The sequence below is a fragment of the Rhea pennata genome, chromosome 11 (assembly GCF_028389875.1).
Source record: "Rhea pennata isolate bPtePen1 chromosome 11, bPtePen1.pri, whole genome shotgun sequence".
Lineage (NCBI taxonomy): Eukaryota > Metazoa > Chordata > Aves > Rheiformes > Rheidae > Rhea > Rhea pennata.
In genome coordinates this window covers 17,848,240-17,874,925 of record NC_084673.1, presented here as the reverse complement: position 1 = coordinate 17,874,925, position 26,686 = coordinate 17,848,240, and the positions used below count along the sequence as shown (strand labels likewise).

Sequence of the window (26,686 nt, the reverse complement as noted above, 5' to 3'; positions counted from 1 at the left end):
GTATATACTCAACTTGACAAACGTGAATGGTTGCACTGCAATCAGTACTCAAGTGAAAACTGTGAGCAGGTGGAAAGTGTCTGTAGAATTTGTTCTTTTCAGTTGATAAATTTGCTGTTGTCTTTAGTTTGACTTGCACAATTGTTGCGTCAAAATTTCAATTAATTTGAGAAGCCAGTGAATATTTCAAAAGTTCTCAGATTAGACATCCTCTTTTTATCGCAGATTGAGCCACATGAAGATACAGAAAAAGCAAACATCCCAAAGGACAGCTGATTTCACAGTCCAGCATTTGTTCCTGTTCATATGAATAATAATTGTATTTGGCAGTTTTCCAACTGACTTACATCAAGCAACTTGTGTTGGTAATTTCAGATTTAGACCTTTCTTTGGATGCTCCCAATGAACCACTAAAACAGCAAAAAAGACAATTAGGGACAGTTAATTAGAAGTTCTCCTCGGTAAGTAGGTCTTTCTTACAGACTCACTGTGTTTAACTGATTACTTCTGAAAATATTTTTTCAGGTTTGTTTTAAATAGGGATAGTCATCTGAAAACAGATAATGACAAATACTTAAACATACTTCAAGGCAGACAGTTGGATCAGTTATTTTATTTCCTTAAGAAGAGCAGAACAAGGAACAGCCTTCTGCTAAACTAACCTGATTAATTTTAAATGTCTACTAAATACGATGGCATTTTGTAAATCCACATCTTTGAATTAATTTCTTGACTCTTCTCTTGAATGTGATTTGTGTCTGCTAATCTCAGGGCACCTGGAGGATTTAGTTAGACGTGCTTCTGGGTCACCTCAGTAGTGCAATAAACAGATAACTCTGATTGAAATTTGTAGTCATCCTAAAACAAAATAGAGAAAAAGACGAAAACCCAGTCTCATCAAGCTGTCGCTTCAGAGGCTTAAACGTGACAAATTGTAGAGATGAGAATGCTATACCTGAGCTGCAGTCAAACCCATTCTGCTGGATGGAATTTAGAGCATTTAGAAATACTGTAGTTGTGCTCATAACAACAGCAGCTTTCCTCCTCTTTTTGGCTTCTATGATATTACTTTGAAATGTTTACCTAGTCTCAATAGACATAATTAAGTTTATTCCTAAGTTAATGGAAAAGAATGAAGCCCTAATCATAACAGGACACTGGGGGCAGGTCACAACCAAAGGGGTTAGCTGACTATTTTAACTTTTTTATTCGACAGTTTTGTGAAATTCTTCTGCAGTCTCCTAAGCAACATTTCTGGGAAGTGGTTATTATTTCTATTACAAGAATACTAATAGATCCATATCAAAATCAAGTCTTGCTTTACTTCATGCTGCATGAACAGTTAAAAGATGAGCCAGTCCTCTGAAGAGCCCAAATGTTATACGTAGATGGGTCACTTTATCTCTGTTAGCTTTCACGGGTTCATTCTGAGTCTCATATAATATACGTAAAGCTCCTAGATACAGAACTCCGTTATTAACTGTGAAGAATTTTATTATTATCCTTTCCTTATCTGTTGATACTATCAAGTCAGAATTTGCCCAAATATTTATTTTCTGTATAAACAAGCTTTTATTTTTTCAAGGACAAACTTTTTTATAGATTTTTAATTTACTGACAGCCTTTATTTCTCTTGTCGTATTTTGCACCCAGAAGTTAAAACATGAAAGTGGAACAGACTGTAAAAAGTAGCACTTAAGCACTTCTTACAATATTAATATTTTTAGCTGGTTGCCTCTTTAATATCCGAAAAGGGGAAAGGAAACGTAGGACATGAATATCCCTATGAAACATTGGAATGAAAAATGTCAGCAGTGTGCTACTTAATCTGATACTTAAGCTGAAGATGTTATAAACGTCATTGCTGGCATAGAAGCAGATATAGAAGACTCCAAGATCCAGAAGGATACAAAGGAAATTGAATGAGATTCAGAGTTGGGGGTAGTAGAAAAAATCAAATACTTAGTAGGAGCTACTTCGGAAAGCAGTAATGCTGAAAGAGACCTGGAGCACCATTAAATGACATAAACGGAGCAAACGAGTCAAATGCTACTTTGGGCTGTGGTAGGTACATCTTCTGAAGGAGCCATGGAGTATAGCGAATGTTGCTAAGACTAGTCAGTTTTGAGCATTTCAATAGCAGGAATGTATAAATTTGAAGAGACTGTCAGAGGAGCACAAAATGTTACTTGAAACTTGTTATTTGAGGAAAGATTTTTTAAATGGATTGCATATGTAGGGGATGAGAGACCTCTAATAGAGGGAAGTGATAGCTGTCAAACAAGTACATGAATGTTGTTAAACACTGGATGGAGGAGAGTTTTGAATCAGGGGCATCTCAAAGGCATACAGTATCACAGATGCAGGGGGATTACAGTGCGTTAAGAATATATCTGCTGCCAGCCATAGACCTGTCAGTATTGTTTCAGTAGCTGCGATCTGAAGTCTGAGAAATTCAAACATAAAATCAAATACAGTTTTAAAACAGTTTAGTTGTTCATCACGATGATAGTTTTGCTAGAGGACACCTGGTCCTTAATACCTGTGGCCCTTACGGAGTGAGTATTTTTCAAAACATGCTTAAGCTGAACTCCGCATTATTAGGGTTAATGTAAGAGTCACAGGTTGAAACTGTGTTTCTGATTTTGAAGGTGATCAAATTGGATGGGCACATCAACACTTTCTGGTTTCGTAATCTGCAAAGCCATTATGTTTTTACTGAATATTCCATTTTTCAAACATGATGTCTGTTTAGAGTGGTATGAAGCAGTAAACAAACTGGCTTGTGTGGTTCCTGTTGTTTAACACTAGCCAGCGCAATTGAGTGTATGCTGTAGAGGGCATGACAGGCACGTGATTCATTGATTGCAGTTCTTCATCAGGTTGTAGCTGAAGAAAATAGCCTAATAGATCTTTCCATCTGGGCGATACTGCCTGTAGTTCTAGCTGCTGTGCTAGAAGTTCACCACTGCCCAAAACAAAAGAAAAATAACACCAAGAAATTAATTTTCTATCAGCAAAGCAGGATAAAGGCCATTCAATCTGTAGTTTATACCAAAAGCTTATTGAATCTGAAGACTGTACATCTGGGAATGAGCTGGTAGAGCCCATTTGTAAAATAATGCCAAAACATAAGAGGAATTTTTGTGCACTAATCAATCTAGTTAACCAAGGGGGGAGTTGAGTTAAAATGCAAGTAAAGGTATTTATTCGTGGCTTTCCAGACAAACCTGTCTAAAAGGTGTAAGTGAAGAAATCAAATAAAAACGTATCTAATCAAATTGTACCAAGGTTAAATGAGAACCTTCCCTCCGTTCCCCTGCCTCATCACTGTCCTCCCCCACAGGGCGTTAATCCTGGATTCCTCTTCTGTACGAACCCGGTACCTCGGATCGCCTCCGTGGCGGGGCCCGTTTCTTGTAAAAGGTCGCCGTCCCTTCAAGACCGTTGGTTCTTCCAGCTCAGTTTCGCTTTGCCCTCTTCTGGTGCATCCCTGCAGAGGTAGTTTTCAATTTCCAGAACTTGTGTTCAAGACTGACGCACAGTGAACGAGTGCCCTGGGGACGATGGTGTGGTTTGGAGTGGCTGATCCTCAGCATCTCTGTCGCAGTTTATCTCACTTGTGAATACTCTTTGTCCCTTCAAACAGGGACACGCTTTGCCAAATACCAGCTTTGGAAATTTCTGGGTGGAGGACTTGGTAAATCTCTTGAGCATGTCTGTCTTTCTAGCACAGCACTTGGTATAGATGATGAAAATCTCCTATTAGAATTCCTGTCTTTACTTCTGAATTTTAGCATTGACCTCCACATTAAAAAAAAAAAAAATCATTAAAGCCTTTAATATTTGAATTAACTAGCTTAAAACGAAGATCCAAGAAAGCCATTTTGTCATTTTAATGTAAATTGGCAGACTTAAGTTTGACCTAATGACTCAAAATTTGCAGTCTGCCATGCTTTCGCTGGACTTTTATCTTTAGTTAGTTATCTTAAGGACATCTTTTTTTTCCTTTTTTATATATTTTTTTTTTATTTTTTAACAACAGAGACTAGAGCACAATGGGAGTGTCTACTAAGCAGCATCGCGTATTTTGCAGTTAGGAACAGAGTGATACAAATGCAGTCTGATTAGCTCAGCTGTGGTTCTCGGCTGGCTCCTGCTGAATGCTAGCTGTGAATGAGGCGCGTGCCCTTCTAGCTGCATTTCAGTTCTATTCCAGATGGGAAGCACATCATCCTAGCTGATACTCCTGTTTCTTAGCAAAGCACTAATATCACAGCACCGTATTTACCGTGCAAGTCTTGCGTCTCTGAAGACTCTCCAGGATACAACTTTTCTGTGCTGCACTGGGATAGTGACTCTCTCTTTTAGCTTATCCTTTGCTTACCCTTGACGGACAATTAATGTGAAAAGAGAGATGTGCTTTTCTAAACCTTGCAGACTTTCTCTTTAGAAGTAACCTGACAGCCATCTATCTTGTCCATGGACTGATGTGTGACTAGCTTGATGCCAGTGGAAGAAATTAAATGACCTTGAAACAAATGTTTTCAATCAGATGCTGTCATTGTTCATTGAGAGCCAGAGAAACTGAACTGAACTGCGGATGTAAAACAGTATATTAACTCCGCTTCAGTAGATTAGTGTTTTAAGTGAGTTTATACAAGCATTTAGGATGTGTCATTGAGTAACTTCTCTTTTATCTATTTGACTTGTATTTTGCTTTCCTTTGGTGACTACTGCATGTAATGAGCTAGAGGAATGTTACTTTATTGGCTACTGCTGGTGCGTTACACCTGTCGACCAGCCTAGCAACATTAGGTCATATGAATCAATAACCTGCGGCCTAGGAATTTCTTAATGCAATCCAGAGTTCAAGTTTGAGTAAATGTCAAGCTGTTACGGTTTTAAAAGCCCAGAGAGAGAACGTGACCGCTTTGCAATTTGAGCGGCAGCGTGTGCCGTACACTGGAAGGGGCCAGGAACCCGGACGGCTTCCTCCCACTCTGCACATCTGGAAGAGCCTGAATGGCACTGGGTGCTTCAAAAAGACACTGTTGCTGTTTGGCTTCTGACTGTTCCCTTGAGCAGAAAAATTGGTTTGACGTGGGATTTCTACCTGAAGGAAGGGCGTGCATTTGGCGTGGAGGAGGTAACTCCCCAAAATAGGGACGTGATCTGAGGCTTTTTGTGAAGTTGCCTCTAAAAGGCAGATACTTGACTAGCTTCATCCTCTTTGCTGCTGCTACCTCATTACGAATTAGTCTATAAGTGCTAATAATAGATCATGAAGAAGGCACTCATTATGTGTAAATACATGTTACTAAATTAATCTAATTATCGCTGACACTTGTATGCTAACTAATCCATACATTTTATGAATGAGAAGGTTTCAGTGTTGCACTATAAATCTAGATCAAATGGAAGCTGAATTTGCTTCATCATGTTGTTGAATAAAATAAAAAAAAAAAAAAACTCAATTACCTTTATTCCTCATAGAGGCTAAGATCACAGAGAAGCGAATAGGTGAATGAATAAGGGAGTGTATGTGTGTGTGTAATTTATCATGCCATGAAATGAAAGATGTTGCTGGGAAAGCTGGAATAATGATCCCCTGTGATTGTGTGCAGAGAGGAAAAGATCCAGGACAAAGGAAACTCACGTGCTCTTTTATTCCTCGGTTAGAGTAAGTGTTCCTTGATGAATTAAGAGTGTCAGACAAAATTTTACAACGTATCACCCTCCACCTTTGTAGAACTTCAATCTTTTCAGCTGTGCTGCATATTCCTATCTGCCTACAGGTATATTTTCAGTGTTTACCTTTTCGTGTGGACAGTGCTGCTTTTCTGTATTTATGTGCTTTCCCTCTAATCGGAGTGATCACTAATCTATGAATATCAAATCTAGTAGTCCAAAAATCAGGAAATGTCAGAATTAAAGGTGCCTATACGTATGTATTATGTTACAGTCATTATCTGCATTATCTTGTTGTCCCTTCTCCCCCAGGAACTCTCTGATATTGAGCGTAGAGATTAGTCTTGCCAGCTTAATGACAACCAATCCAATATTTTACTTTCTTTTCATTATTCAATGTATAGCATCAAGCCTTATATTTTACTGCTATTCAAACCTTGTTCCTACAACAATATTAATTTCCTGTTGGCAATTCTGCAGTGCTCATCACTGTGGTATTCAAACACATCTACAACATGAACTAATTTATTTCTCTTTGCAATAACCCTGAGAGATGATGGGGGTACTACCTCTGTTTTATGGATGGAGAATTCACATACATACAGAGTAAGGTCAAATACGTGCTAAACTTGAGTGTCTAATTTGAAATACCCAACAGCTGATTTTTTTTTCAGATTACTTTGAATGTTAGTGCAATATAATAATAAAAATAGCTCTCACTGACTTCAGTTACGACTCTGCAGCATTACAAAAAGGCAGAATGATCATTTGAATTACCATGTGATCCCAGCTGGTTATGAGCAGTTTCTAACACCTGGATTCAATGCCAAGATTTAGGCGGCTTGAGCTAATGGGCTGTTGATAGCAGCCCCAAGCTATCTCCTCCGAGCCAATGCTGACTGATGGAGGACTCCATATATTGCTGTGGGGTGTCACGAACGGGAACTGACAGCTGAGAACTGGCAACACTTGTGCCATTTTTAATTTCTTCCTTCTGAGCTTTCCATCCCAGTTGCAGTCATTTGACCGTACCAGTCTTCTGGAGATCGTGGTCATGCTCAAGGGCTGTGCTCCTGCCTGTCTCTCCTTCTGTATGCGTCCGTCTGTGGTCTGCTGAACCAACCTCTCACCCCCCCCCCCCCCACACACACACGGTTCAGTTACTCTGCCAAGCTTTTCCCTCAAAATTTCCAGCATGCTCCTGTCGCATGATCCAGATTTGAGTGACGTTTGCGAGGTGACCGGGATGAGGGACTCGGGCCGTGTGCACCAGGAACGCAGATGTCCACGAGTTTAGGCATATCGCACCACATAGGCAAAAGACAGGTATCTGCCTCCATATGTTGATGGCGAATTGAGGTGTACAAAGATTTTATAGTGTGCCCTGCTAAAATCTGTGTTCAGAGATAGTCGCTTAATGTTAAAATGAGGGACGAGGGAAATTATGAAGGAAAACCTTGGAGTATTTTCAGTAAGCTTTTTTTTTTTTCCTTCTAAGGAAGGGCAGGTGTAACTCTTCAATGCATATCGACTTTGAAAACATATGTTAATAAATGTAAATTTCATGAATATAAATTTGTTAGAAGTACGAATTCGTGTATCAGCGCATACTTAGAGACCTACCCATTATAAAACTTAAACTTCCTCGCGAGCTGCTTCCTCCATGGTTTTGTAGGCTTTCTTAAAACAGCTCCGTCGTTCCCGCCTCGCCGTGCGTATGCAATTGCTGCGCTAAGCTGGCACTTCTGCGGAAAGCCGGACGGCTTCGCCGCCGCGTCCTCTGCCGCTTGCCGCAGCGGAGGGGCCGCGGCCGGGGCGCGCGGAGCCCCGGGGCTCGGCTCGGCCCCCGGCCTGGCTCGGCCCCGCGCGGCCGCGCGCCCTCGGGGAGCGGGGCAGCGTTAGCCCGGGGGCCGGGGGAGGTTGTGCCGGCTCGTCTGGGCGCTGCGGGGTGCGCTCGCGGGGTTCGCCGGCCCGGGAGGGCTCCGGGCAGGGCCCCCTCGGGCGCCCCAGCGGGCGCCGCCTCGTCCCTTCCGGGAAGGACTGGTTGACGCTGCTGAAAAGCGCGCGTGCGTGTGCGGGTATAAGCTTGGTAAGCGACGTGACGTGTAGCCTTTTAGTTTCCAGGTAATGTTTTTGCCGTGTTTTCAGCTGTGCAGTAGTTACCCTATGCTAGAATTCCAATTTAAAAAGCCAGTCAGTGAGCTAACGGTCGTAATTACAGCGTGATCTGATACCCGCAACGCTCCCCTCGCCTGAGAACGCTCCCCGAACGGTCACATCAGTTCTACCCAAAATAGTTTCGTGTGCTCTGCTACCCCAAATCCTGCCCAGTAGCGCTGTGTTTCTGTGTTAACGTTGTCCAGAGTTTTCTCATGAGTCCTGTTTTATTACTAGGTTTGGATCAGGCCCCTAATCTTTCTGGGAGAAAATGAATCCTCCTCTTTACATGAGGAAACCATCATTAATATAAATTCCTGCTACGATGATTATTTACTTCTTGGCTCCTTCTCTGCAGACTGCCTTGATCTCGTTGTGACATTTTGTGCCTTGAGAAATAAAATACTCTGAAAAACTTACCTTGGATATTCTTTTAACATTTGTTAAAAAAAAAAAAAAAAATCCAAAATCCTTTCTAGGGAGTATCTGTCTGTCTTAGGTGTAAAATATTACTGAGAACAGTGATACATGTGAAAGAATACAACTGTCTTTTAATTTCTATTGCTAGGGCACCTGAACTTACCTGGAGCTCAGCTGCAGCCTTGTCTGTCTCAGCCCTGGTTCTGTTCCACATTGGTGATTCAGCCAGATATTTTTCCATGCAGATATTTTTTCCATTTGTGTTGCAAGGAAAGCTATACAGTATACAATGCCTATTTTATGTACATTGATGTCCTTGGAAAAGATGCATTTAATGAATGTAAATACAATTACTCCCAATGCTACCGATTTTTTTTTTGTACTGCTGTTTGTGCTTCCTATACAAAGCACTGTTTTTGCTGATAATTTCTTTAAAGTTAATACTTACCATTAGCTTTAATTATTTATGAAAGTAAGCGTGTGCTATCACTTGGTGACCAGACAAATGGAGAAAACCTCTTTGATCCTGAGTTTTATTGTTTGAGTTATATTCCCTTGCACAAAATGTTCTTAGAACCTGAAAATCTCACATTCTCAGTGTCCTGTGGTTACTAAAAGCTACACGGCACTACTGCAATGCACAAATGCACATTGCTGAAGTAGATTCCAGCACACTTTTAAAGGCCTAGTTAGGCTACACCTCAGGTATCCCACAGTGGCTTGGCCCTCAGCCGTGATCCCCAGGAATGAGATGCAGAGCATCTCCTTCCTCCATGGGAAAAGGGAGACTCAGAGGAATTTGTTTTCCTCCTGTTTTCTCCTCATTTGTCTCGCTTTCAGGATGGAGGTAGCACTTCTTATTTCCCTCATTGGCCTTCCATCACCCTTGAGACTCCTTCCTTCCTCTCCTGCGCACTTCAAGACAGGCTCTCCTGTCCGTTTTTTACACCTGTGTTAGGTTTGTGGTGTTGCACCTCGTCTCCTCATTCTTATATTCGATTGTAGTTTCTGAATGTATGCCAGAGTTGGCTGTGACGTCTTTGTTTCTCTGGAATATAGAATTCAAATTTATTAGCTTTCCTTCCATCCAACCTACTTTGCAGCTTTCTCTGAGTTAGTGTTTGTGTGGTGTTCCGTAAGTCTTTTCAATTTATAATTTTCCTTATGTTGTACAGACCACTGAAATATTTTATAAATTACATATTGCAAGAGATATTCAATATGCTGTTCATCATTCTGTTGCATTGCTGGAGTATGCTTTTAGGCATGTGTGTACAAGAAATGATGAACTACTGTAATATTCAGAATATTAATTTCATACTTGAAATGACTTTTAATCTATTTTCATTAATTTTTTTTGACATTTCTCTGTTTGGAACCTCTGTATCTTCCCTATTGTACTGCTAGCATTAACATAAGAATTAAGAGAAGTTGGTGGGAATTTTTGCAGTATCGCATTGAAATCTTTTAAATAATCCACAGATTTCTCAATTTCCACATATTATAATGTTTCCAACCTGCTTGTTATTTGTATTATGTTTTTGTTATTATCAGTATCCTAGCTTTTGAATTTTTGATAAATTTGTTAGGGGTGTGAAGAGGGGGATGAAGAACATGTGCTGCAGTAAAAAGTCTGAGGAGGAGGGATTGTTAATGCAATGAAAAGGTGGAAATTAACACTTCAAATGTACAGAGCAGTTACGACTGCTTTAAAACATCTCAGAGTAAAGCGTGTGTGCTTTGCAGAATGGGCAAGAGGTTACTGCATCACTGTTTAATTTAGAGGTAATCAGAAGTTTTAATACTCAAATGACTGTAATGTCTGTATACAGACAGGGTACGCAATGTCTGTAATAATGGAAAGAGGCTGTTAGCAGGAACTACAATTTGAAGCCTGTGGAAGCCAGCCTACAAAGAGAAAAGTGATGATGGTGGTGGTGGTGAAATGCTGTAGAAAAGGCTCTCTTGTGTTGTGCGCTCTTAATCCTAGATGGACTATGAGAATGATCCACTCTTTCTCCATTTAAGAAGCATTTAGGAAATGTTTTTATTACATCCATCATTCACTGCTGCAGTCTCACCAAAGAATGCACTTAAGCAAATGCTTCCTTGAGCTGACACCTGTCTGAATATTCAGAAGCATACTTAGAAAAGCACTGCTGAAAAGAGAGAAATATATTATTAATTTAATTCTCACAGAGCATATTTTTAAGTGAATGAAAGGTTAGGACATGAGAAGACTATCTTGGTGCATTAGAAAGTACATTACCTTGAGTTAGCTGTTAGCAATTCTAAAGTGAAATGGTTAATAAGGGATGTTGGTATTTAAGTGCTCATAATTAGGCATCTAGGTTTCCTATCACAAAACCACAGCTGGCACTAATGGGTGCCCTTGTTGTCGGTGTCAGGCACAGGCCAAGGACTGAGTGAAGATCGAAGAGGATTAACTGTATTCTCGCCAAAGAGGTGCTGTACTTGTTTGGTAGGAGACAGATTTAAGGCTCCCGGACTGTCAGCCTGATCTTTTCCGTAAGCACTGCAGACTTCTCAGGTCGACAAAATGGAAGCTTACAGACAGCATTTTAACAGTAATGATGCCTGGAACTTTTACTGCTTCTTTAAAAGATCTGTCTTAAGCACCTTCAGAAAACAGAACCTATTTCAAGCTAAAAATACAGTGTGTTGTTTTGTATTTGTAGAATGCGGACTAAATGTCTGAATCATAACATTACCAGTTTCATGCATTTTCTTACTATTACGGAAGAATTTTTTTTCTAATCTGCTCCTGGCTGTTTGCCCAGAATGACAAGAATACATACTGAGATGATTAAATAAGAATAAGTGTTCTTTTAAAATACTTTTTTTATGAAGCCATTTATAGAAGAGGGTCCCTGTCTTGCCAGCTCCCGTACAAAACTGCCATCAACTTCGGCGAGTGTTTGTCTACACTTGCAAGGAAAGACCCCCTATTGCCCTATGTATTTGCCCCAAAAATGGGGTAGCGGAGAAGGCTCAGGAGGAGAAGGAATGCAAGTGGGCAGGCAGTGGGACAGAGATGAGACAGAGAACAGAACTACGGCTTCTCCAAGTTGCATCAACCTAAAATGCCCTCCCCGCAGTGAGGGGATGGTATAAGAGCTTAAGCAGTCACCAACTTTTCTTACTCGGATTAAATCATCTTCCAGCAGCCAGCTTGTTTGTTAGTTTTTTTAACTGATGCGTAGTAGCTGATGTCTTGTTGGAGACCTGCTGATAGATCATGAGAAGCTGGCAGAGATTTAAAAAAAAAAAAAAAAAAAAAAAAAAGGTAAATATAGCAAACGAGTTGTAGCAACATGAACTCCTGATAAAATGGCATCTGGAAGCCGTGCTACATTTTGTTGCTCAACAGGTTTTGACTTGCATTTAATTGTTTTGATGAATATTTCAATTTATTTCTATTTTAGCACAGCTAATGAAACTGTAAACATTGCATCACAGGAAGGTTTGAGTCTTCCAATAGATTGTCCATATAAAACACTACAAGCTCAATCTTGCAGCATTAATTTTTACTGCAATTTGCACAGGCAGATAGTTCTGCTCCCGTGAATACGGCTGTCTCTCGAACACTGTTTTGAAGGGGGTGGCTGAAGCTCACTCAGTAGCGTCAGGCTTGTCCACGCTCCCTACACGTGAGCTAACAGATACTTTTAACTCCAGATTACCCTAGAAGATTCATATTCTTGGGACTCCTGCTTTTTCAGACTCCTCCGTTACCAGCTTATTCATTTGGGTTACATTTGATTTTGAGATGTGTCAGGAGGAAAGGGGTAAAACCTAGCCCTAACATGCTTTGGCTTTTGATGTAGGAGCAAGTTCAAGATTTGTTTCTCGTATTTGTTTTCTTGCAAGTTTACTTTTCATGACTGTATCAGAAATGAAGAAATCAACCTATTTCAAAAGAGAGATGGAGTTACCATCTTTCATTCAACGGTAACTTTTGTTGATAAACTTCCTTTCTCCTCCCCTACACTCATATTATGCCTGAAGGCTTGGAAATAGCTGCTGGAGATTGACTGCCCAGTACCAGTTTTCCAGACACGTTGTGCTGCAGTTTGTGACTGTCTCTCTTTAAATGAAAAGAAGAAAAGTTATTTTAGTTTTGCTTAATACTCACTCTTCTCTGATGTCTCATTCCAGATGCAGGCCTTCACTTTGGCAGGTGGGATAAGCTTGTGTAAAGGCTTTACACTTCTGAAATTATTTAGGCAGCTTTCAATGTCTGACAAGCCCGTGGAGGTTATTAAGGTCATAAATCCTGGCTATAATTATACAGCCTTCATCCCAGTAAAATCATTCAAGTCACAGAAGTCTTTATATCTTCATCTTGGTGGGCAGAGCCATGCAAGTGGCCTGGCAGGCTGTGGAGGAGATGCTACGTAATGTAAACAAGTCTCTCTGCAAGATGGGAACTGCTTCTCTGTGACTTTTAACTGCCATGAGAGATCCTCAAGATTAACTATCATGAGGCCTTTATTCCGCAGAAGTATTTTAAAAGGTCAGTTGGAAAACAAATCCACTCTTTTCTCTGAGAATATATATTAAATATCCTGTAAGCTTTCTCTCAGTTAAGCTAACGATGGAAGAGTAGCTGATTCGGTGGAGCAGGTTGGTCTATGTTTAGTTCCTTTTCTCCAGTATAAGTGTTATTTGGCATTTACCCCTTTATACTAACATGCATGTTCTGTGGCATACATATTCCTAATCTGCATGGAGACAGGATCGTTGCGCCGTCTTGCCAAGGATGCTGTTGAGAATTCAACCCTGCAGCTGTTCTTCCTAGCTCTGTTCTCCTGCGTGTGTCTCCTGCAGGATTCGCTAAGTGCCGCAGCCAGCGGGTGGCTGGGAAGGGCCCTCTCTCTGCTGACGGTGACAGCATTGCACGGCACTTCGCTAGAGGTCCACCCACTGACATTTGCATGATTTTCTTCTGTGTGTTTGTGCATATTAGTCTTGAGAGCCTTAACAATAGTCAGGGCACAGTAAAATCCATTAGTTTACAGAGCGCTATTCCCATGCTGTGAAACCCGGTTTATTTTGTAGCAGCCGATTCAGACGTGATGGAAATGACTTGTAAGAATTTCTTAGATTAATATTTTCTTAACAGATATACTAAGTAAAATCTGTAGCAAGCCTGTTGAGACGCCTAAGAGTGATGCTCTTCATACTGCTTTGGTACAACATAAAACCCGAATGTAGAAGTAATCTCCTCGTTTCTCCAACTGTGAGCATAAAACTGGGTATTCCTTCGAGCTTGTTTTCTTCACTGCAAACTTGTACATTGGGATGAGCCACTTAAGTGCTGCAGTGTACTCTAAACACCACTTGTATTAGCAAAAAAAAAAAAAAAAAAAAAAAAAAAAAAAAGTCATTCACACAACAGATGGTGCTGAAGTCACGTCCTGACGTGCCGCGTTGCAAGGGTTGGGCTGAGCTCTCCACCGCTGTATCCGCTGGGCTCTCCCCAGCTCTGCAGTCTCCTCGAGCCTGCTGTTAGAGCTCTCATCCCTGAAGGAACCTGGCCAGTGAGGTGGCCTCCTCTGCCGTTTTGGTTTATGGGGGGGATGCATAGGAAACATCTGCCTTGTGACCCCCAAAATCCGTGTGGGCGTGCAGGGAGCTAAGACACACCTACAGAGCCTGAGGTGGAGAGGGGCCTTGGCAGCGCTGCCCACCGGGGTAGAGCCTCTTCGCTGGAAATGTGGCAACCTCGCTTCGCACGGCTGCGGAGATGCACCCACAGGGACCTTGCTCTGGCAAAGCAAGTCTGGTTATTAACAACAAGAAAGTTGCGTCAAGCTTTGTTAATAAGTATAATGGAAAAAATGCGTATTTAATTCAGAAGTCAGTTTAAAATGTCAGACAAAGGTTTTTCCTGATATTTACAGATAGCTTTATTAGCTTGATTTCATGACTAAGTGAAGTGATAGAAATGGTAGTTAAAGGAACAGGTATAAAAACATCATGACTAACGTATCATAGGAGAGGAAAATCAGTGCCTTGAAGTGGGAGAGCTTACCCATCTAATCTGACAGCCAGTTGACATGTAATGGGTTTTACTGACTGTCAGGCTGCTCGAAGCCCTTATGGCTAAATGCTGGCCCTTTTTATTAAAAACTTTCCTTCATAGCAGGTGGTGGTAGACTTGAGAAGAAAGACTAGAAGAGTTAAAACACCATGCCACTCTTACTTGAGTATGATTTGCTGTGAAATCTAAACTTCTAGAAATAACATTATTACAAAGAGCCGAAGCAAGACCCTCTAAATGAATTTTTTTTTCTACATTACATCATATGTACTCATCTATGAATTCTCCCTGTGTGGGATCATCTCCCTTGTTCCATGAGTTCTTGCAGTGGTGAACATACATATTAAATGTTTTTTAATTGAGAGTTGTGTTTTCTTTCTGACAGTAGAGGGTTATAATGTAAAGAAGGTGAAGATAGTCATTTTCTCTACCAAATTTAACCTATTTTAAATAATGTGAATAAGAAAAACTAATGTCAGTAGATATATTCACTTCATAAAATATCACTTAAGAGCATAAGTAGAAGAGCTTCAGGGCTCGAAAAGAGAGCTGGAAGATCTGTTGTTTATGGAGAGGAAGGAGGAGAGAATGAACACAATTTCTAATGAAGCAGATATTCTTCATAATAAAGAAAAACTGATGGCCTCAAACCTATGCCACATTACTTCGAGGTTCAGTATTAAAATTGTAAGGTTTTCCCCGTTGTCACATTGTGGTACAAGTAATGACCGTTGCCTGGCTTCGGTTTCCTCTGGGAAAGAAGCTACTCCAGCACTTGTATTTGCTGATCTGTGTTCCAAATCAATATTTCAGTAACTGTGAGTACAGGACAATTTTAGCTTTCAGGAAAGGAAAGGAAAGGTGTTGTGATTTTTATAATACAGATAAATAAGAGAAGCATAATTTGATCTGACAAAAAGTGAGAAATTAAGTTCAAATGCTAGATCTGTAGCAAATTCTCTCTATAAAAGGTTTCACACCTATAAAGTCCAGAATTGTCAGCTGTGATTTACAAAGGATTTCGTTACAGAATGTCAGCCTTAACTGTAGTTAATTTTTTGTCATTTTATTCCTAAATGCAGTTCTTGCTGTTTATTATCAAATTTATTTATGTCTATTGATTTTTTTCACAAATGTAACTGTTGTTTTTGTGTCAATTGTACATTATATGAAGTGCTGCCTCTCATCTCCCGTTCATTTTTCTCCACCAAAACCAGGTCCCTTTTTGAATGTTTCTTACATTTTGCTGCAGCCTTAGATTTTTCTTCCAGAACTCTCATAAAGTTCTTTCTTCCGTAGGTGGTTGATGGAGCACCGAGTTTCATAAAGATTGTGTTTCACATCTTTTGCTGTTGTTGCTAAATCCAGTTTCTAAAACTCAGAGCAAAAATGAAAGTTTTATTGTCGGCAGTTTAATTAACACGTGCCTACCATGTGTGTGCTTACGTGGCATTATTTTAGAGGGTGGAACGTGTGTGGGTGTGATGAGTAGTATGTGTATTTATGCTATAAGTGTACAGGGTTGGAATTAGATTTGGCCCAAGAAATGAGCTCAGACATGAGTCTTCTGTCACTGCACGCAAGCAATTAATTTTGTGGCATGCCCCGATCTAGTGTTTTTATCCCTTTTTGCTCTCAGTATGTCCCAGAGCATGTGTGACTGCTTTGATCATTGGCCTTGGATCTGGCTGTTTATCTTGTGTGGATTTCTCAGATTCATTAATTTGGTGTCTTTCCTGGCAAGAAACCAGAAGTGCACAACAATGTGTAACGGGCAGCTGGGGAAGAGGCTACTTGCAATGGAGTTTTTTATTTAGACTTTTTTATGATAGAAATATATGCATTTATGTAAAGGAACACTCACTTATAATGTATTTTCTGTTATGTTAAATGGCAACAGCATTGAGGCATCCTTCCTGCTTATACGAAATTATTTGAAAAACTGTCAATATAAAGGTTAAATCATGGTGAAGTACATACAGAGCTATGATCAACGTGAAATGGGATGGATCCGTTGCTTGTGCGAGGGAGCAGAGCTGAGACGATAGCCAGACAGGCAGCGTCCTGATTCCCTCAGATACACCCGGCGAAGGGTTGCAAGCTGATGCAGAGGAGTCGGTGGGTGCCGCTGCCGTATGTGTGCGCTGAGGGCTGGAGTCGCCCTTCTGTCCTTTGGGCGTCTACCTGGAACATGTTATCTAAGAGGCTCGTTTCTTTCCATCGTTGTTGGAGAGAGACGTAGCTCCAAAACTTGACTGAACTCCTGAGCACCCTTTGGAAGCGTGTACAGAGGAAATTCAGGGGCCTTTTTCTAATCAGTTAATAGGCTAAAGTTGGGTAAGATACATTTGACTTCACAGGCCTTGTCAGAACTGTAAATGTGTTAACTGTGCTTTTTTAACTGTAATTCTTTTAACTCAGCATTTGTATTTTGCTTATGCAATGCTGACTTTGCAATGACCTTCCTCATTAGGCATCATATTAGTGGGCCTTTTGTTGTGTTTTTCTTTTCTTTGAAGTGCACTTCAAACCTCTACACCTATATGTATAAATGTCCTTAGTTTTTCCCTGTTTTCTACCTCATCCTCAGCTGAGGCAATAAAAGGCTGTTGACGGGTCCTTGGGATGGGAGCCAAGAGGCGTACTCGGCACGTTGCGTCCCAGCTATGACTTGCGACAACGCCTCTGTGCAGTTTTCCAAGCATCTTCCTGGAGAGATACTACCAGGAAGCCTGATTGCTCTGGCTGGATAGGAGTGGAACAAATTTTGTTCTCGTGCGTACAGTTTGTGTAAGAGTTGGTTATCCGCTTCATCAGTCTTCATTCTTTAAAGTAATACTGATAGTATAACTAAAGTTCCTACAATAGGTTCTCCATTTGCTCCTGCGGTCTTTATATTCCCTCTAACATCTATGTTTTTTGCGCATTTATTTGTTATTGTATCATAAAACCTGTTTACAGATAGAACCATTTCCTAGTGCTTTGATAGAAATAGCAAATGAGCCATGTTATTTTACAGTCTGTACCTTTGCTTTTTGTGTATCATGATTTATAGTCCTACTTATCCTTAAAATATCTCTGTACACCCTGATTGAACTATGGTTTTGTTAAAATGGCATTTTTGATTTGCAGCAAATCTCTCTAATTTAAACATGGCAATTCTTCCTGCAGTCATGTTTGGCCCTCTCTTTTAAACAAATCCTCTTTTTTGTCCTTTGTTTAAAGTATGATCGTGGCTAGTCCCCTTAGGTTGTGTTCCACTGGGAGACTCGTGTCTGAGTGAACTTGCTTTGATTCTGTTGCATGCAGTGTGGTTAAATAAAATTATATTTAGTTATTCTGAACATATTTTAATTAACATAGGATGAGTTTTATTATATGCAAATATTTTTCTTATGTATAAATGCTGCCTGCATGTCAAGAGCAGTTCATACCAAACAATGACAGTCAGAAGAGGTTGGTAGATCCTTAGATCACATCCAGCGTGCATTTTCTCTGACCCTCAGAAGGTGGGCAGACATCTTCAGGCCGTGCTCTCATGTCAATGTTAGTTGGAATAGGTTTGTATTCATTAGAATTTGATAAGGCATATGTTAGGGCTTTGGCTGCTTTCTGTTTTGGTTAGGGGGGTTGAGACTTCTGGTTTTTTGATTTGATTTCATTTTGGAGTTTTTTTTTTTTTTAAGTTGGGAGCTGCTGAAGAACCAGAGTTCTGAAATAAATCCCAGACATGTGAACAGTAGCAACAGTAAATGAGTTTTTCAGGAACAGAACTTGTATGGCAACTCTAAACTTATTGAAAAAGTGCATGTTTAAATGAGATAAAGCAAATTAACTTGGATATTTTTTTAAAAAGTTGCTATTTTGGAAATGGCTCACTGATTAAACAAAAATAAGTAATGCAGTTTTGACTTGGTCCAGGTCAGCTCCGTAGGAAGAAAACTCTTTAGTGCAGCATCAGGTAGATCCAGTTTTGAGCTTGAGCATCACTGTTTTGTTCCTGGTGCTGAAATTGTGTGAGTGTGCTGCCTGCGTGTCCTGCAGTATACTGACTTTTCTCGTGAGGCTAAATAATAGGTTATCTATTCAGCAGAGCTTTTTTAGAGCCTTTTTAAATCTACTTCTTATCGACAAGGTAACTGTGTCTTTTTTTTTTTTTTTTTTAAGGTTAGAAGACTAATTCTTTAATTGAGCTTAGTCTCCTGTTTTACTTTTTCTCCTATGCTTTTGTGTGTGTATTTGACCCTTTCAGTTCCAGTCCAGTTCTGTAGCAATTCAGAGTTAGGTACAATAACTGTTAACGTTTGTTTAGCAATTGTGAAGAAGTTGGTTTGCTTTCTCCTCATTCTGCTGACTGTAGGTGCTTTCTCCTTGGCAAGCCCCTCTCTAGAGATGCACAGGCTCCACTCCCTCAGTGAGGTGAGAGAAAAACATTGTCAACCTCTTTATATCCAGCTGAGGCCAGGTGTTGTTCATTACCATGTAAATAGTGCAATTAGTGCCAATTATGATTTTTAAATGAGCATTAAAATCTATGGGAACACAATGGTATTAGCCGTGCTTTTGTTGTGTCTCTCACTACTTTAGCTTCTTTTTTTTTTAAGGTATCTGCTACCACTTTCAGTTTTCATTCCTGTGGGGCTTCAAGCTGTTTGCTTCTTAAATGTTAGCTCTAGGAGGAGAAGACACTGGGTGATAATGCAGGAGTGGGAACTCAAGTCCGATTACATTTGGTGAGACTTAAGTCTTTATTGTATATCAAAAGGGCATAAGGCCTGCCCCAAACCTCACAGATTTCAGGCAAGCTAGGGTCATCTCTGCTGCAGCTGGATGCATGTGTATCCGTCTTGGTCGGTCGGTCAGTTGGTATGTATGCAGAGGTCCCTTCCAACCTTACCCATTCTGTGACTCTGTGATTCTGTCTCCTGATTAGTGCACTTACAAATTTGTAGGAGTTACAGGCCCCTTCTTGGGGGGCTGTGCTTCTGCGCCAATCTCCATGTTCCTCACCGGGCTTGGTCCTCTGGTTACACCTTCCATTGCTGGTGGCAAGAGTGCGTGGGGCACAGCCCGTAAGAGGACTGTGTGACACGGCATCTCAGCATTGCGTGGACGGCGTTGGCCCGTGTGTATGCCAACTGTTGAAAGAATACTTGTTGCCGTGTACCTTGTTCTCCGAGAGAACTGCTCTGTATGGTGACATTAGCAGTGGCGTGGTGCTTGGAGTGGGTAGAGCGACTCGTATTCAGCTGCACTCCAGTATAATTTTGAAGTGTAAAGGAGTATATATAATATTTTGAATTGTTTCAGAAGCTTCAGAATTGTTGACACTGGGACCTGTCCTGGTGTCGCTGGTCTTGCAGATCACGTTGCCCAGTTTGCTTGTGTAGGAGACGTTGCTCCTTGTTCAGGTATATGCTGGCGAGAACTTGTTTTAAGTAGCTGAGAAGTTCATTGGTTCTCCTTCATTCAATATCTCTCAAATACAATGAGATAAAAGATGCTGAATTCTAAATAAGAGTGATTAAGGTAGAATTTGTAGTGATGTTTGCGTTTACAGAGGTATGTGGCAGGAGGACAGTTAAGTTGTGTATCCTTTGCAATAACTGTGGTCTCGCTTGTTCAGCACACCTGGAGATTAAGACTGCTCCTGCTGGCTTTTCAGATCTCTCAACAGACTGCTGTTCAGGCACAGTTATCTGGCTGCTTTCTTAGGTTCTTCCATTTGCAATGTAAAGGAACTTCTGCCTCATAAAATACATTATTTGTATTTCTGACCAGTTCTTTCATCTTGTGGTGATTCTGAGGTGTAGACGCTCAAGAAAATCTGAAGTGCCGGAAGATGAGTACCTTTCTATTTGTATAAATTAAATCACATTGACTTTAGAGAAAAGCTAAGTATATTTAATATCAACATCAAAGAGTTCTTGCATCTACTTTAGGATGTGATCCTTTATGGAAAAGTAATGCAAGCATATTCTGAGTCAGAGAAGTGTCAGGTAGTGGCTTATAAGCAGGTAGTTGAATAGCACAGCTTATTTGGTGTTAATATTTAATCTGATACCAAAAGCACTTAAAGGAGCAAGGGATGTGAGGCTTCTGTTAGAAATGGCTTCTTAGTTGCACCAAGCAATTACTACCTAAATAAATGAAACCAAAAAACTTGTTCTACTAATTTTAAAATAGGTTTTGTTGGGAAAGCTTTAGGCTTACTGGTTTCGGTTCTTGAGAGTTGTTTTTTTAGTCAAAGAGTAACTTCCTTGATGTTAGACCCAAGGATACAAATTAAGACTAATAAACTGATTTTAAGCCCGTCAGAGGAATAATGATAAGTATGAATGTGTCTGGGAGCACTCTGTAGCTGAGGAAGAAGTTTGCACATTTATAAAGAAAATAACCAAATCATAGGAACGTCAGTTATTCATGTTCTATGTTGCCATAAAATCAGGAGGGCTAAAAGATGATGTGTGTAATGGAGAGTAATGCAGTGCAGCCCCAAGGTTCTTCCAAGATTTTGGCCAGGCTGCAAGAGCACGGCCTTCTGACGGCTTCGTCCCCTCCCAGCAACGTGAGAGATGGGAATGATTACAGAGTGATGCGAGAATTTCAGCTTGCTTTTCCAATAAAATTGTGCTCTTCTCAATTGTTAAAAAAAATGCCCTTGGGACTAAAAAATTCCCAGGGAAATGGATAAATAGGTTTAAAACAACCTCAGTTTAAATTAATCCCTTGTTTTCTGGGGCTTTATTTATGATTTTTGAACAGTTGGGGTCATAAATATTGTTTGCCTTCCTGCACTGTGTTCAGGGCCTCATTGCTTTAGGCTGTCCAAATGTTGGGCTTTGACCATACAGTTTGGCAGCAGTTCACGCCAGTAGCTATAGACTGTGCACAAATCGGTTGCTGGGAGATTGGTGGGTTCTGCAGGGACAGAAAAAGCAGGAATTGATGCTGGAAGCAATCTCCTCAGTGCTACTGTGCTCTGATAGCATACCTGTAGCTGAAGTAGCTGAGAGGTACCATATATTGAAGTAAATACTGCATACTCCATTACAGATTATTTCATGTTGTGCAGCATCTCCATATACCAGTCTAACACTATTTTTTTTTATTGTTTTTATTTTCTGGCTTCTAGGAATTTTATGTTAGTCTTTGAATAGCTTTTACCTAAAGTTTCAAACTTGTAGAAATATTTTAAACTGAGAACTTCCTGTCTAAAATAAACCTGTTGTTCATTCTTAAATAAGTTCTTCATAGTTTTCCTGCTGTTGTGCTATGTAAATTCTTCGATGTGTGCATTCATGCTGTACAGACCATTACTTTGAGCATTAGCAGCTGAGTAAGGTCCTGGTGCTGGCTGCAGGCATCCTCTCCCGGAGCAGCCCAGCAAAGTCAATGAAGTAACTCCATTTGAGCTTGTCTGAGAATCTGGTTTTCCAGTCCAGTTTTTAGACAGACAGATGGTCTTCCATACATCTGGAACAGTGTCTCATGCCGGTATTTTTCTTTGTTCTCCTGAATTTTAAGGAGATAGATTTTATGTTTTCAATTTTAATATGTTTCATTATGTTTGGTACTGCAGGTGGGTTGAAGATTTAGGTGCATTATGAAATACATACTAATTTTATTAGTAATGCTTAGTAGCAGTGGTTTAAAAGTCTAGTGCTGTTAGTGATTGGCACTCCATTAAATTTAAATATTGATAAGAAATTATTCATTTATTTAACGCATAATTTCTGTCATCTTGTTTTGGCTATTGAAAGAACTGAACTATTAACTCCAGCCGCAGTATTTATGAATAAAATCCTTCAGCTTTAAAATTAAAAATAATTAGCTGTTGTCACAGTACTAATTATTGTACATACAGTATCAGCAGGGCTATAATCTATCTGTCCAATATGCGTTCGACTCAAATTGCATTAATCATAACTCGCTTAAATGTTAGCAAATGGTTCTACAAAGTGCTAGCAATAGCGATTCTTACAGTCGAGAAATAATGAAGATGTAAATCACTTCTATGCATCATTGCCATAATATTCATATGATAGGATATGAAACTGCTGCATCTGCTTTTATACTAATATTCAAAATAGTTATTCTTTGTGATGGCAGTATAGTATGGTACTTCCACCAGTTTCCAACTGTGCAGAGTTGTGTCTGTTGGTTGCATTTGTGAATTTAGATTTATTCTTTTGAACTCATCGTGAAAGTCAATACTAGTACAATATACTCTAAATCCAAGATAACATCATTGATTTTGAATATGGTGCTCTATATTAGCATGCGTGTTTAGAGTAGGATTTATCCTGTGAAATTCCACACATGCAATATAAAATTTTGAGGTTTTAGAGTGAATATTAGGTTTTCACTTAGTGTAAATTGTTACTTACTCACTTCAACAGACGTATGCAGTTTTGTATGACAAAGCTTCTTGCTTCAGGACTTCTGTTTTTGCCCGAGCTCGTTTGCATGGTGCAGTTTGCTTGCTTCGTGTCATGCCTTCTTCGGGCTCGGTTCTATGTTCTTTTGCATATTAGCAACACCAGCTGCTGCAATTCGCGGTTAGCTCAAAACCAAACACTCCTGCGACCTTTTACGTCTGCAAAGTTAAGCGTAATTCATTGAACCCATACAGCATGTAGTGAATAGAAAATGGATACTCTTCCAAGAAGAATTAGAGTGGGAATACGAGGTAAAGTTTTTAAGCTCTTCTAACGTTAACTTCTTATTAGGTTTGAGATTTTTCAAAGCCGTAAATTCCAGTTATTTTTTGGAGAGTGGCGATACTTGAGAAGGCTTGAGACTCTGTCCCTGAGTTTCCTTTTTCACAAGGTTATCAAGCGTGTGATGGCTATCATCGTGCCTGAGACTCTCGGGAGAAGGGGATTTTAAAAGTGTTTTTTATAAACAAAATGAACAAAAGTAAGACAGAGTAATAATAAGGACCTGCATTTGTCAGCTGCTCTCTGAAGTGTGCCATTCTTGTTGCTATGATAATAGAGAAAATTAATATATCCTGTCAGGACCACATGACGGGAACACTGAAAAGCTGTGAAGTGACTGTACACAGTGGAATAAAGGAAATCCACTTTGATCTACCATTTTTGATGTTTTATAATTGCACTTATTATCAGGTCCTTTACTCTCTTCTTATTTGACACAAGATCCATTATCAGTGACAGCATGAGTGTGAACATGGGCTTGATTTGAAAAACTACTTAGGATGAGGTAATGGGGAAAAAGCTTTTTGTTCCTAACTGTTGGGAAAAGAAAAAAAAATAAAGTCATTTAGGTTAGTGCTATCAGCTAATATTTTCCCAGAAATGCTCCCCTTCATGTGTAATACTGTTTATATGCTGCATTTGAGTGCAGCCTGTTTAATTAGTTCCCTAATGAAATATTGTATAACAAAATGGAACTTTATCATTTGCTTTTATGCTTTTGTTCTGCTGCGAACTAAGACAGGTCACTGTGCCCAGCCTGAACTCGACACCATCTCCTTTTGTGCTGCATTTGAATACAACCCATTTAATTTTTTTTTAAAAAGCTCTCTATTGAAATTATCAAACGAAGGGCTAAAATGCTGTCCTTTTAGCTTTCAATGCTGTCCTCTTATCGCTGCTGCAGGAGATCAGAGGAAGCTGCTCCACAACGCAGGCAGATTTCCAGGTATCCAACTTTCATTGGGCTGTATAGTAGATTTATTCTGTCTTTATAGCATCGGCAGTGCAGCTGGGTGGAGACGTTTGTTATCGGTGGAGTTCTTCTCTTCTGTATTGTGCCGTGAAGCAAAACTAGTGAACTGGTTATTCGCTGTGTTGAACAGGCTTGAAGTGACGCACTCGGATAGTTAACCGAGAGGAACCAGCACGCATTTCTCTTGGTTATGCTTAGCCTAGATTTTTGTTTACCTTATTTTTTGGCAGTAATAGTAAATAAGTGCAGCGGAAGCTGGCGACGTGGCAGCGTGGGTGGGCCTGCTGGCCCCAAGAGTGCGTGCCCAGGCCTGGCAGAGCACGAGGCGGCGGTAAAGCAGGCAGAAAAGGCCTTCTCCAAATTGAGGCTTCAGCCGCTGTCCATGGGAGAGAGATCATCCTCTGTGACTTGGGTCGACGCCTGAAGTGCTCCCTGTATTTCTGTGGTAGATCTTGAAAATGTAAAGTTGTGTTTTGTTGAAAGTGGGTTCAAACTCAGGCATTTCAGGCAAAATGTCAGCTTCAGTGTCGCTCTCGCCAGAGTGGCCTTCCCCGGGGGATGAAATTCCTCGTCGGATCAAGAGGTTCCCTGCGGAAGGTGGCTGTGGAGGTGGTCACCTGGAAAGTCAGATAATGGTCAAGGAGAGGACTGAAAACGATATCCCTGCACCTGGTATTGAATTAGTCATCTCTTTTTCTCATCCTCTCTCATAATCTCTGGGGAACTGCTTCACCACGTATAAATAGTCATGTATTGACTGGAGAGCCAGAGACCCCAGCTTGCTCTGCAGCTTAGCAGTCATGCGCTCCGGTAGTATGTGGCAGACTGAAGTTTGACTCCTTCTGCCAACTGAATTTTAATGCTACAAAGCAGCACTTCTTGGGTAGTAGGTGTTTGGTGTGAGAGCCTAAGGTGCAAGTCCCATTTCTGTGTCAGACAGAGCAAGTAGAGCTGAGGCTTCTGTGCTCAGATGGACACCATAAGGATGGGGTTTCTGGATGCACGGCGGAGAGCGTTCCCTCTCTCGTCTGCCCTTCTGTGTTATCTGCGTAGCCCGGATGTCCTTACCCCCCTGGAGTGCGGTGGTGAGCCGCACTGCCACGGCGGGAGAAACTGTCACCTTGCTTTCGCCGTTGCCAAGCTTAGTGCATCCTAGCACTTCTATAGTGCATTTTTATGTTCCAAGTGTTACAGAAATGTTAAAGTCTGCTCTCAGCTGAACCGTATCCCCATTCGTTGCTTGGTTTTGCTTGACAGTTAGAACTGCAGAACAGAAAGGGAAGAGCTGCTTTGCACCGGTGGAAGCACCAGGAGAGACTGCGAGAGAAGCAATGTGTTACTGTACGCATCAGGAGAGTGCATCTGCAGTTTCCTTGCACTTATCTGGCTAATGTGAAAGGAAAAAAAAACCACAGTCCTACTTCATCAGTGCTGCTTCTTCCCCTCTTTTAGGTAGGAGCATCTCAGAGGGTTGACTGTGCGCTGATGGCAATAGTTTGCCCCTGTTTAGGGGGCTAACTGATTTGCTCAGAGAGGGAACTTGCATCGGTGTGCTTGCTGTATACCGTGCTTAGCAGTTGCATGCAGTCGTGCTCTGCATGCAGTTTGTGGTATAGCTGGGTACACCATTTCCTTCTAATTCACAGAATCTGTCATGGAAATCTTCCTTGTAATTTTAAATACTCAGGGTTGACATAAACAAAATTATTCTTTTACACCCTGGTCCATTCGAGGGTTCAATACTAATTTAACTGAATACAGGTCTTTGATTAATGGCTGAAGAGGCTTCCTGTCACAAGACATGGAGTTTGCTGTTGTTTCTATGCAGTTTGAGGGTTTTCTGAGTTTTCCTTTTGTTTTTTAGGAAAGTAGAGTCATTTTGAAAGCAGCACAAAATGTTTAGTTCCGTGTATATAGAGCACAGCAATTTTAGTGCTGCCTTTATGAAGCTTTGGAGAATGTTATTCAAAATAGAACTAATGCTTCCCAGTGAAGATGAAGGCAAATGTGCACAATGCCGTCATACTCTGAGATCATCTGGAAGGAGATTAATCACTAATTAGTGAATAGATGAACTTCCCAAACTTTTTTACTTCGTATTAAGCTTTGGAATCAGATCAATACCATAAATATCAACTACAATTCCAGTCACTTAGCTTCGTCTTATGAAGTAAAAGGTGTTCTTGCAATAGCTATGCTGTCATGTTTAGTGCACAGCAATTTTTTTAATATAAATGATGCAGCAGTATGATCCTATTTGGGCTGTCAAATTGCAAGGATATTCACGTTGAGACTAGTTTTGCACCTGCAGATGTTCCAGTACCAGTTCTTTCTTCACAGCTACTTTGGGACCAGCGCAGTACCTTTGCAGGAAGAGGGCAAGTATGGGAACTAGCACGTACACTGCAGAACAGAGTAGGTGGGGTTTATTTTTGAGAACAGATCTTTCCCATCCCTTTCTTTCACTGTCTAATCAAAGGGACAGAATTAGGACTTTGGAGATCACTGCAGGCTGTAAGTTGGCCTCAGAGCATCTCTGCAGCCATCTGATGTTCCCTCCTAAAATACTGGGCAAAATTTTCATCCCAAAGATCTGGATTTGGACTGTGAGCTAGCATACAGCTATCTTATACTGGATCTTTATACTCAGTTCTA

General features: G+C 40.5%; 1 protein-coding gene across 1 annotated transcript in view; it reads left to right on the top strand.

Moving 5' to 3' along the window:
* TENM1 (teneurin transmembrane protein 1) overlaps positions 1-26,686 on the top strand; it is a 311,517-nt gene that overhangs the window by 114,817 nt on the left and 170,014 nt on the right. The gene's annotated exons all lie outside the window — the stretch shown is intronic.